Source organism: Mustela putorius, unplaced genomic scaffold, assembly GCF_011764305.1.
Source record: "Mustela putorius furo isolate JIRA1106 unplaced genomic scaffold, ASM1176430v1.1 tig00537227_pilon_pilon_pilon, whole genome shotgun sequence".
In the NCBI taxonomy this organism is placed as follows: Eukaryota; Metazoa; Chordata; class Mammalia; order Carnivora; family Mustelidae; genus Mustela; species Mustela putorius.
In genome coordinates this window covers 39,495,639-39,507,577 of record NW_025422368.1, presented here as the reverse complement: position 1 = coordinate 39,507,577, position 11,939 = coordinate 39,495,639, and the positions used below count along the sequence as shown (strand labels likewise).

General features: G+C 46.2%; 1 non-coding gene across 1 annotated transcript; it reads left to right on the top strand.

The window, feature by feature from the left end:
- Positions 1–1,185: 1,185 nt before the first annotated feature.
- TRNAK-CUU lies at positions 1,186–1,258 on the top strand. The gene has a single exon. It is a non-coding gene; the product is annotated as a tRNA-Lys (tRNA).
- The last annotated feature ends 10,681 nt before the right edge of the window (positions 1,259–11,939 follow it).

Here is an 11,939-nt window from a genome sequence, read left to right as displayed (position 1 = left end):
CAGAATTCTATTTGACACAGTCTAATTCAAGTCACCTCCACCTCCAGCCACCTTAAGATCCCCAAGCCTATGCCTTTCAGCCCCCAGGATAACACTGATGATGTGGAGGAGGGGGGTACTGGTTATAACTCAGGGCAACGCTGGGAGGAAATCTTAGCAGTCAAATGGAAGGGGCCAGCACTGCAGGTGTGCAAGTTGTGCACTGCACAAAGCACCTGACCAGGGTCCAGAGGGAGGCTGAAATCTAGCTTTCTTCACCAAGCAAGCTGTGGCAAGGCTGCAGATGTCAGAGAATTTTCTAATTTGTGCTAAAAACTATGCCCCAGTGGAACTCTGGAGGCTTCAATAGTAATGATGAAAGATGATGGTTTTTCTTTAAGGGGGTATTCAGAGTGGTGAGTAGGGATGCCTGGCTGGCTCAGTCATGGAGCATGCAACTCGTGGTCTCTGGGTTATGAGTTCAAGCCCCACATTGGGTATAGAGATTACGCTAAAAAATGAAAATCTTAAAAAAATAAAAGTGAGGCATAATTGTGGTTGTTAGGGAGAACCAAGAGAGAAGCTGCCATCCACATCTACATTGCTATTACTGGGTCACCGAACTTTGGAGTGGGTATAAAACATTCCTAACCAAAACCTCCTCTGGGGTGCCTGGGTGGCTCAGTGGGTTGGGCTGCTGCCTTCGGCTTGGGTCATGGTCTCGGGGTCCTGGGATCGAGTCCCACATCGGGCTCTCTGCTCGGCAGGGAGCCTGCTTCCCTTCCTCTCTCTCTGCCTGCCTCTCCATCTACTTGTGATTTCTCTCTGTCAAATAAATAAATAAAATCTTTAAAAAAAAAAAAAAAAAAAAAACCTCCTCTGGAAGCAAAACGTAAACCTCACCAACTGGCCTTCTGTTCCTCTTTGAGACTCCCTAATTGATTGGCTACTTCCTGCTAGATAACTTGGTAAAGTAAAGGCTCATTACACCTTAAGGCTTGTGTTAGGTGGTGAATGAAAACAAGACACCTTTGGGAATTTTCTAGAGTGGGAACCCCACACAGATGAGGAAGTGCCTGCCTTAGCTCCTGCACTGGTGGAGTCTGGAAGCTGTTCTGGAAACAGGGAAGGGGGAAAGAAAGATGGCCACCATGTGCCATGTTGGGAGGTGTGAGGAAGAGTAGCTGTCAAAAATGTCTCTGGGGGGCCTGGCTGGCTCAGTTGGTAGAGCATGTGACTCTTGATCTCAGGGTCATGGGTTCAAGCTCCATGTTAGGCAAAGAGCTTACATTTAGCAAGAAAAAAGAAAAGGAAAAAGGGCATCGGGGTGGCTCAGTTGGTTGACCTTTGGGACTCTTAATTTCATCTCAGGTCATGATCTCGGGGTTGTGGGGCTCCACATTTGGCCCCAAGTCTTCTTGTCCCTCTCCCTCTGCTCCTCCCCCCAGTTGTATGCATGCTCTCTCTCCCTCTCTCTCTCTTTTAAATAAATCAGTAAAATCTTTAAAAAAAGAGAGAGAGAGAAGAAATTTGTTTTTGACCTAAGCTGAACGGGGATGTGATCCTTACCAAGGCTTAGGGCCCCGCAATGTAATACAAGGAAGAAAAACAAGCAAAGGGTAAAAATGGCAAATTTTATGTTTTATGTATTTTAACACACACGTCTAAAAAAACAACAAATAAGCAAACACCCACAGAGACACACCCCAGGATATGAAGGGAAAGGCATGGGAATTTATCCAAAGAACTCTCTCCATGCCCCCAGAGAGAGGGAAGCCGCAGCACCATCACCCTGCCTGGTGCGAGAGGCCGCTCCCTGCACCTCCGCCGCCCCCCACCCCTGCCCCGCTGCAGCCCAGGGAGGCAGGCGCACTCAGAAGGGGAGGCCGGGAGGCCCTGCAGCGCAAGCGCCCTGAGGGGCAGCTCCTGCGTGTGGAACCACCTCTGACCAGCCAGCAGCTCCATGAGTGAGGCTCTGCGAGACTCTTTCAGGGAGGGGTTTAGTTGCAGTCCCAGAAGTGTGTTATTCAGGGTACGTTAATTGTAGGAATCCCCAAATCCTACTCTGAGGACTGTAGTCAATCAGGGCCCGGCTCCTCCCACCTCAGCTGCCCAAAGCAGTCTCCATCCAGACAGTGGATGAGAAGAGAGGGCCACCGGGGCGGATGGGAGGTCTGCGGGCCACACCTGGGAGAGGCCCACTTCCGCTCACGTTTCATTGGCAGAAACTCCGTCACGTGGCCAACCTTACTGCAAGGGAGGCTGGGAAATGTATGCCCAGAAGAAGTGGAGACTGCAGATCTATGCATATTGCCAGTCACCCTCTGTCTGCAGAAAGGAAGTTCTAGGTTTCTAGGTCAGAGCGTGTGTGTGTGTGTGTGTGTGTGTGTGTGTGTGTGTGTCTACACATGGGGGCGGAATTCCTTCCATTTCTTTGTACTTTGTACTTGTTCAAGCCAGAGGCTTGCTCCCGCAGCTGTGACTGATAACTTCAGGATCAAGAACCAGGGTGTGACTCTCACTCCCCGGGGTTCAGATAGAGTGTCACCCAGGTTCCTCCCCCTGGGAATCACCGTGGTCACCCACGCCTCTGTCTCTTGGCCCAGCTCCTGCAACGGGCTTCTTCAAACCAGGCCTCCTTTGAAATCGATCGGCCACAACAGTTGCAAACCCCAGCTGCTTCTCTCCTCCTCGACCCAGTAGCAAGAGAATCAATTATCCCTGCCCTCAGTGAATTGCGGCATCTGCTGCTCCGCAGAAGGATAGGATTCAAGATGTCAGCCCTAGCCCATAAAGCTGTTCTTAATCTGGACCTAATCATGGGAACAACTGCTTTTTGCCTTTGGTCCCCACCTGGCAACAACACAAACACCACCTCCAACTTTCAAGAGTCTGTAATCCCTACCCCTCAGGGGAGATCCAGGGACAGACACGCACCATAACCTCCATTTTACAGATACAATGTGTACAGAATGATTAGAAAAGTGAATGTTCTCTTTGACTGCAGGAAACCTGCCCACCATCTTTACATCTAAGTCTCACTATGGGCTTTTGACAGTTTTAGCATGTGGTCTATTCCTCTCTGCCTAGGAAAATTCTTGAGTGGGTACATGTGGAAATTTCAACTCATATTGTTTTAGAGTTCTCAAAACAATGACTGAGCCATTGGGACCTAGGGATCCATCTTATTTCAAGATTTTTTCTGGACTTCTGGATCTGGTTAGTACACTTGTTGAGTTGCCCATTAGGTGCACGGCCCTGCTGGACACTGGATTTTGAAGTCAATGGCTTTACTGCCAGTGAATTCTGCTTTGGAATGTGTTTTTCAAATGCTTTGCAACAGTGCCATGCAAATGGATTAAATGATAGAATAAAAAAATGTAAAACAAGATAGTTCACATTCCTTGGGAGAAGAAAGCAGAAATGTCTAAGATGGTGAGCATTCTTAGAAAAGTTTCCCTCCCCTTTTATTCTGGATAGAGTTCCATCAGTAAGACTCTTGAGTCCTTTGGGGACTGGTGATCAGTACAAAACGATGTCATCCCCCGCACCCCAGCACCCTCCTGACCCACCCGCCAAATTGAAGAAATTTTTGTCTGCTCATGGACCAGCATTTTGTTTCTTGCTCACATGATCATTGTAGTTTACCTTATTTTATTACCTATGGATACTGAATTTAGTTTTAAGGTTGTTAAAAATTTATGTAAAAGTGTTGAGACTTAACACTAATTGTTTTTCAAAGAACATGACTGCTTCTTTGTTAGAGATGTCAGCTTGTATAAATGTGATAAGGGAGGAAGGTATTTACTGAATATAGAAGTTAACAAAAAATTATGAGTCCCCAGTCCAATAAAATTAGGATAGTAGTCATCAGAGGGCAGGGGCTCCTCACATTTTGTTTATAAAACATTCTCTTTTGAAATTACACATACCCCATTGTCAAATAGCAAACATTGTCTATCAGTTGAGAGTTGAAGTCAACAGTAACAACTGACAGTGTTTGAGACAATAACTCCAGCATTGGGATGTTGAATATTGAAAGCCAAGATCATCTAAGTCAATGACCAAAATCTACAGCAACATTGGATGTGCACAGACTGTGTACATGGAAGCCACCATTCATTCATTCAATACGGATTTTTGAGACCCCAGCCTGCACCAGGTTGGGACAGACAGGCATTAGAGATGCAGCCAGGAACTAAACAGACACAGCCCCTTCTCCGATGAAACTGACATTCTGGGGGCACCTGGCTGCCTCACTGGCTAGAGCATATGACTCTTGATCTTGGGGTTGTTAGTTCAAGCCTCACATCGGGTGTAGAGATTACTCAAAAATAAAATCTTTAAAAAAGAGAGAGAGAAACTGACATTCTAGATGGGGGAGATAAGAGATAAATTAGAGTCAGCGGATGGTAAGTGGCATGAAAAAGATAAAACAGGGTAATAGTTAGAGGATAATGGTGGGATGCGGACCACTTTTGTTTGGATGGCCAGGGAAGGCCTCATTGAGAAGGTGAAACCTGAATCCAGGAACCAGTTGAGAGAAGTCCTGGGGAGAAAATTCCAAGCAGTGTGAAAAACAAAGGAGCTCAGGACAGAGGTTGGCATATTTAAGGGAGAGAACAAGAGTCAGCAGAGCTGTTATACAGTGATTGAATAAGGCAGTGGTAGAAGCCAAGATCAGCAAGGTAGGCAGGGCCTAGGTCATAAAGGGCTTTGTAAGGCATGGTAAAGAATGCAGATTTTGGGCGCCTGGGTGGCTCAGTGGTTTAAGCCGCTGCCTTCAGCTCAGGTCATGATCTCAGGGTCCTGGGATCGAGTCCCGCATTGGGCTCTCTGCTCAGCAGGGAGCCTGCTTCCCTCTCTCTATGCCTGCCTCTCCATCTACTTGAGATTTCTCTCTGTCAAATAAATAAATAAAATCTTTAAAAAAAAAAAAAAGAATGCAGATTTTACTTTTTTTTTTTTTTTTGGATTTTACTTATTTATTTGAGGGAGAGAGTGAGCATGAGTTGGGGGAGGGGCAGTGGGAGAAGGAGAAGCAGACACAGGCTGAATAGGGAGCTTGACACAGGGCTCAAACCCAGGACCCCAAGATCATGACCTAAGCCAAAGTCAGACGTTTTACTGACTGAGCCACTCACGTACCCCAAATGCATATTTTGCTTAAAGGGCACTAAGCAAAATGCATATTTTGCTTAAACGAGTGTGTGATGTAATCTGATTGACATTTTACAAATATTCTCTGGCTGCTGCTGCATGTAAGAGAAGCAGGAAAAATGGTAGGAGGTCGCCCTAGTGGTACAAGTGAGAGCCAATGGTGGCTGGGACCCAAGTGGCAGCAGTGGACATGAAGAAAAATGGACAGACATTGTTCGTGTTTTGGAGATAGAGCCAACTGAATCTGCTCATTAGATGTGGGGAGAAAGGGCAAGAAGAATGGAGGAAGGTTCCCATGTTTTTAGTTTGGACAGTTGTTCAACTAAAGAGAGATGTCATTTATTTAGAAGGGAAAGATGGGGGCAAAGGTGGGAAAGGCATTATGGGAAAAAGAGGAGGAGGAGGAGGGGAGAGGAGGAGATGACGCCAAGTTGAACTATCCCCAAAATTGCCTGGAATGGTCCTTCTCTCTGAGATGTCTGAGGAGATTTTTTTTTTAAGATTTTATTTATTTATTTGACAGACAGATCACAAGTAGGCAGAGAGGCAGGCAGAGAGAGGGTGAAGCAGGCTCCTGCTGAGCAGAGAGCCCGATGCGGGCCTCCAGCCCACCATCCTGAGACCATGACCTGAGCCAATGGCAGAGGCTTAACCCCCTGAGCCACCGAGGCGCCTCCCGAGGGGATTCTATAAACAAGATAAATGCTGCCAACGTGCAGACCACTCCCCAAAGCAGGACGGGGAGGTTCCATGGGGTATTTTTCATTATATGGTGTTCTCAGTGTTACACAAGTGCATCATACAGGGGTCATATCTGCATAATCATTCTGACTCTAGAATCAGTGAGCCGTTCGGTTGTACTACCTGCGACTCTCTGCCTCCACGGAGCTCCGAGTAAGGGAAGGCACAGCTTTGCTTGTCCCTGCACAGCGGGTCAGGACCCCTGGCACCTAATCCTGCGGCCAGGAATATGAAATGTGTTACCTTGGGAAAGTTTATTTAAAATTTCTGAGTCTCTCTTTCTTCATCTTTAAAATGAGGGGATTCAATGACGACATCTCTGAAGTTCATTCCAGCCTTGTTAGTCCATGACTCACAAGACATAAACAATAATGATATAAGCAGCCTTCAGGGGACCTGGCGGGAGGCTGTGATGGCCAGGAAAACACGCCAGTCAGATGTCCTGCTGGGGGCGCATGCATGACTGAGGGACAGGGCTGCGGGCATCCCCGACCCACCCCACACTGGACTGGAAACCACTCTTCCTACAGACTACTCCCGGCCAACCACTGAGCAAGGAGGGGACTAATACAAGCCCCTTCTTGCCAGATTTGGCTCCTTTAACGAACAACTTTGTTGTTTGTTTCCAACCTTTTTTTTTTTTTTTAATGGAATTGTGTAGAGAGATGGTGTTTTTTATGTTTTGTTTTGTTTTGTTTTTTGTTTTAAGATTTTATTTATTTATTTGACAGAGAGAAATCACAAGTAGACGGAGAGGCAGGCAGAGAGAGAGAGAGAGGGAGGCAGGCTCCCTGCTGAGCAGAGAGCCAGATGGGGGACTCCATCCTAGGACCCTGAGATCATGACCTGAGCTGAAGGCAGCCACTTAACCCACTGAGCCACGCAGGCGCCCTGTTTCCAACCTTTTGATTTGTTAAAAAACCATTTATTGGGGCGCCTGGGTGGCTCAGTGGGTTAAAGCCTCTGCCTTCGGCTCAGGTCATGATCCCAGGGTCATGGGATCGAGCCCCGCATCGGGCTCTCTGCTCAGCGGGTAGCCTGCTTCCTCCTCTCTCTCTGCCTGCTTCTCTGCCTACTTGTGATCTCTGTCTGTCAAATAAATAAATAAAATCTTTAAAAAAAAAAAAAACCATTTATTGAGGTATGACTGGCATATATATATATATATATATATATATATATAACAAAACTGTACCTGTTTAATGCATACAGCCTGATGAGTTTGCAGATATACCCATATACCCCTCATCACAATTTAGGTCATAAATGTATCCACCACCTCCAGAAGTTTCCTCATGCCCTTTTTATCATCGTCATTATTTTGTGATAGGAACACTTAACATAAAATCTACCTTCTTAGCAAATTTTAAAGATTTTATTTACTTATTTGAGAGAGAGGGAGAGCATGAGCAGGGGGAGAAACAAAAGGAGAGGCAGAGGGAGAAACAGATTCCCCGCTGAGCAAGGAGCCCCATGCAGGACTTCATTCCAGGACCCTGGGATCATGACCTGAGCTGGAGGCAGAGGCTTAAACAGCTGAGCCACCCAGGCACCCTCTCTTAGCAAATTTTAAAGTATAAAATATAAAATACAAAAGTTTTCACTACAGACACTGTGCCATACTGCAGATCTCTAGAAGATCTTCATTGTTTTTTATTTTCTCACTTTTTAATTTTTTTTATTTTTAAAGTAAGCTATATGTCCAAGGTGGGGCTTGGACTCACAACCCCAAGATCAAGAGTCCCATGCTCTACTCCTGAGCCAGCCAGGTGCCCGGTACCTATTTATTCATTTTGCCGAACTGAAACTTGATACCCTTTGGCTAATACTTCCCCATATCCCCAGCTGCCCGACCACCATTTTACTCTCTGCTTCCATGAGTTGGACTATTTTTATTCCTCATGTAAGTGGGCGTCTGTGGTGTTTGTCGTTCTGTGTCTAGCTTATTTCACTTAGTGTAATGCCCTCTGGGGTCATCCATGTTGTTGTAAATGGCAAGATTTGATTTTAGTCCATTTTTTAAAAAAATATTTTATTTATCCGACAGACAGAGATCACAAGCAGGCAGAGAGGCAGGCAGAGAGAGGAGGAAGCAGGCTCCCTGCTGAGCAGAGAGCCGGATGCGGAACTCGATCCCAGGACCCTGAGATCACGACCTGAGCTGAAGGCAGAGGCTTTAACCCACTGAGCCACCCAGGTGCCCCGATTTTAGTCCATTTTTTAATTGACTCAAGGATTCTCAACTCAGATTTCTCAGAACTCTGTTGTAGTCTCAGGCTCTTCCTTCCCCTACTCCTTCCTCTTCAGGTGTCTGCATTGCTACTGGAAGTCTCTTTCCACTTCCCCTGGCTTGCTCCCCTTCATAGATGGTCCCACAATAATTTTTTTAAAAGGTTAAATTTAGGGGTGCCTGGGTGACCCAATCAGTTAAGCATCTGCCTTCGGCTCAGGTCATGATCCCAGGGTCCTGGGATGGAGCCCCTGCTCAGTGAGGAACCCACTCCTCTCTCTCCCTCTGTTGCTCCCCCTGCTTGTACTCTCGTCCATGATTTCTCTTTCAAATAAATAAATAAAATCTTTAAGAAAAATTTTAAAAAGAACTTTAATTAATTTTTAAGAGAGAGAAGGAGAGCATGCTCAAGAGCTAGTGGTGGGGCGGGACTGGGGGGAGGGCAAAGGGGGAGGGAGAGAGAGAGAGAGAATCTTAAGCAGGCTCCCTGCCCAGTGTGGAGCCTGACTCAGGGCCCAATCTCACGACTCTGAGATCATCATCTGAGCCAAAATCAACAGCTAGATGCTTAACTAACTGAGCCACCTAGATGCCCCTAAGGATTTTATTTTTTTTTTTGTTAGAGAGAGAGAGTGAGCACAGGCAGAGTGGTTGGCAGAGGCAGAGGGAGAAGCAGGCTCCCTGCCGAGCAAGAAGCCTGATGTGGGACTCAATCCCAGGACGCTGGGATCATGACCCGAGCCAAAGGCAGCCACTTAACCAACTGAGACACCCAGGCATCCCGATTTTTAAGTTATCTCTCTACCCAACATGGGTCTCAAACTTACAACCCTGAGATCAATTCTCCACCAGCTGAGCCAGCCAGGTACTCCCCATAGTACATGTCTTGCTTGTCTAATCCCATTTTAATTTCTTTTCTTTTTTTTTTTTTTTGAAGATCTAAATAAACAAAGAAGTGTATCATGAAGTCTCACTCATCTACTTTATGACGGAGACTTTTTTTTTAAAAGATTTTATGTATTTATTTGAGAGAGACAGAGCAAGCAGGAGCAGGGGGAGGAGTGGAGGGGGAGGGAGAGGTATAAGCAGACTCCTCTCCAAGTGGGGAGCCCGATGCAGGGCTTGATCCCAAGACCCTGAGTTCACGACCTGAGCCAAAGTCAGACACGCAACTGATGGAGCAACCCAGGTGCCCCTACGATGGAGATTAAAAAAAAAAAAGATGAAAAAAATATGTTTTTAAGTAATATCCACACCCAACTAGGGTCAAAATTAACAGCCATGCCATCAAGAGTCACATGCTCCCGACTGAGCCAGCCAGGTGTCCCTATGATGGAGACTTTTGATGGTATAACAAAGGTACAATCTTTTTTGTACCTTTTTTTAAGCAAATTAACCCCCCCCCATGAGGGGCTTGAACTCATGCCCCCAAGATCAAGGGTTGCATGCTCCGCTGACTGAGCCAGCCAGGTGCCCCACCAGTGATCCTTTTAAAAGGAAATTTTGAACATGTCACTCTTTATCCAAAACCATGTGGTGGTTCTCCATTTCACTCAGAATAAAAGCCAAAATCTGTTTAGCGGATTTACTCTTAGAATAAAAGCCAAAATCACCCCACCATTCCCCCTACTCTTTTCCCCTTATTTTTCTCCTCTCCACTCCCTCTCCTCCAGCCACACTGGCTTCCGAAAGGCCAGCCGCACTCCCGCCCCAGCCATCCTCCAGCTGTTCCCTCTGTCTGCAGTGCTCGTCCCAGTCAGCCACAGGGCTCACCCTCACATTCCCGTCTTTCTCAGATGTCACCTCTGCAATGAAACCCATCTAGCCCACACTGAAAACCACCACCCCTGGGCACTCCAGATTCTCTTATCCTTTTTCTACTTCTTTTCTTCAAAGCACTTATCAGTACCTATTGAACTGTTTATTTCCTGTTGATAGTCTGTGTTTCTCCCCCCAAAATATAAGCTCCCCAAAGGCAGGGATTTTTGTCTATTCTGATCACATGGTTGGCAATCAATAAATATTTCTAGAAAGAAGTACCTGAAGACAAGAAGCAGGGTGCCGGGATAGAGAGTGACCTAGCCACTATTTTAGATAAGATTACTTGCTAGGTCATGAACTCCTTGAGGACAGGGCTGTGCCAAAATCACCAGTGTCCTACACAGAATGGAGATGGAATAAATACTTATTGAATCTGATCAGCTGAACTGAGCCTGAAGCCAGACCAGGATCTCCTTAAGGTGGTCCTACAGGAACTGCCAGTTTGTTGACAGCTCTTAAGCTCACTTGGTCATGACACCTCCTGGAAACTCTTCATTCCTGTTTTTATCTTTACTCAAATTCTGCACTTCAGAAAGGCTTTCTAGCAGATTCCTCTGCATTCTGACAGCAGTGACTCTGCATATCTACCTCTATCTATCGATATTTTTTTAAAGATGGTATTTTTAAGTAATCTCTACACCCAACATGGGGCTCAAACTTGCAACCCTGAGATCAAGAGTCTCATGCTCTGCCAACAGAGCCAGCCGTGTGCTCCTGCCTGTTTTCCTTTTTAAAAGTTTATTTATTTATTTATTTATTTATTATCCATCTCTTTATTTGACACAGAGAGAGAGACAGCAAGAGAGGGAACACAAGCAGGAAGAGTGGGAGAGGGAGAAGCAGACTCCCAGCCGATCAGGGAGCCCAATGCCAGGCTGCATCCCAGGAGCTGGGATCATGACTTGAGCCTAAGGCAGATGCTTAACAACTGAGCCACCCAGGCACCCCGCCCCTGTTTTCCTTATATTTTAAGAGGAGCAATGACCCAGAGAAGAAGGAGATGGTCAGGAGTGTGAAAAAGTAGAAGTTCTGTTTTGTTCCTTGGATCAAGCGTTGGGCCATTGGGCTACAACTATAGGGAGACAAAGTTGTGCCCAGCATCAAGAAGTCTATAGCCCTAACTACACTGGAGACTCCTTAAATTAATAAGCTACCCTTTAGGGGAAATGTTGAAGTGGAGACTGGGTGGTCATCTGCTTCAGGTTGCAAGCCTGACTGAGAAGGAGGTCAGGCTGACTGACACCCAAGGTCCTCTCTCTGAGATGTGGTGCTTCTGTGGACTTGATTGAGCATCAGATGTTTCTCTCTCTCTTTTCTTTTTTTTTCCCAGTAAGCTCTACACCCAACTTGGGGCTTGCACTAATTGAGACCCTGAGACCAAGAGTCGCATGCTCTACTGAGCACCTCAAGCTGGGCACCTCAAGCATCAAATGTTTCTTAACCCCAAATAGCATATTTCTACTCATGAAGGACACAGGGTCCCGAAGCATATACTTTACTATAATTCTTAGTAAAAATTCCAAATTTCTTAGCCATACTTCAGGAGCAGCACAATTTCCACAAACGCTGTTGAGTGCCAGGGGCCACGTGACCCCCCCTCAGGGGCCCCCTCTCACTGTGCAGCAGTCCCGCACCCCAGAAGCCCTTAGACACACAGCTGTTTCCTTCCTATTTATTGCTCAGTTTTATTCCACAAAATCACTTGACCTCTTCTCTTTAGTGACTGAACCTAATGTCATTATTGAGCCAGCCTTTTAAGTGTATATTAATAAAGTCCCTGGGAAGAAAAAGCTAACAACTTGCAGATCTCTAAAGCTGGTACTGAGAACATAAAGCACCATGTAATATATATATATTTTTAAAGGTTTTATTTTGGGGGAGAGAGAGCACGTGCATGAGTGAGCACAAGCGGGGAGGGGTAAGGGCAGAGGGAGAGGGAGAAGCAGACTCCCCACTGAGCAGGGAGCCTGCCCAAGGTGTCCTGATCCCAGGACCCTGAGATCATGAT